The sequence below is a fragment of the Convolutriloba macropyga genome, chromosome 12, assembly GCF_964194025.1.
Source record: "Convolutriloba macropyga chromosome 12, txConMacr16.3, whole genome shotgun sequence".
Classification (NCBI taxonomy): Eukaryota; Metazoa; Xenacoelomorpha; order Acoela; family Convolutidae; genus Convolutriloba; species Convolutriloba macropyga.
Genome location: NC_134479.1, coordinates 31,268,198 through 31,268,535, shown reverse-complemented (window position 1 = coordinate 31,268,535; position 338 = coordinate 31,268,198).

The window sequence follows — 338 nt, the reverse complement described above, 5'->3', positions numbered from 1 at the left end:
TGTCTCCAAAAATAACAAAAAGGTGCATAAAACTCCACGCATATTCCACTAAATGGTAGAGATCATCACACCTGCGAACCCCTAAGGCATCGCTTTGAGCTTCAAAAAGAGAAGTAAAACTGTATGGCAGAAGTTTAAAAAACAAAAAACGCAAAGTCGCCTAACAATCTTAAGATGCGGGTCTGAATAAAAGTAGGGCAAGGCGCCTCTCAAGTTTGAATCCCCAATAACAAGAAACGTCATCTGTAATAAGAATAAAAACTTTCAATGCATTTAATAAATCTAAATAAATAATCTCTCTCTCTCTCTCTCCCTCCCTCTCTCTCTCTCTCTCTGGC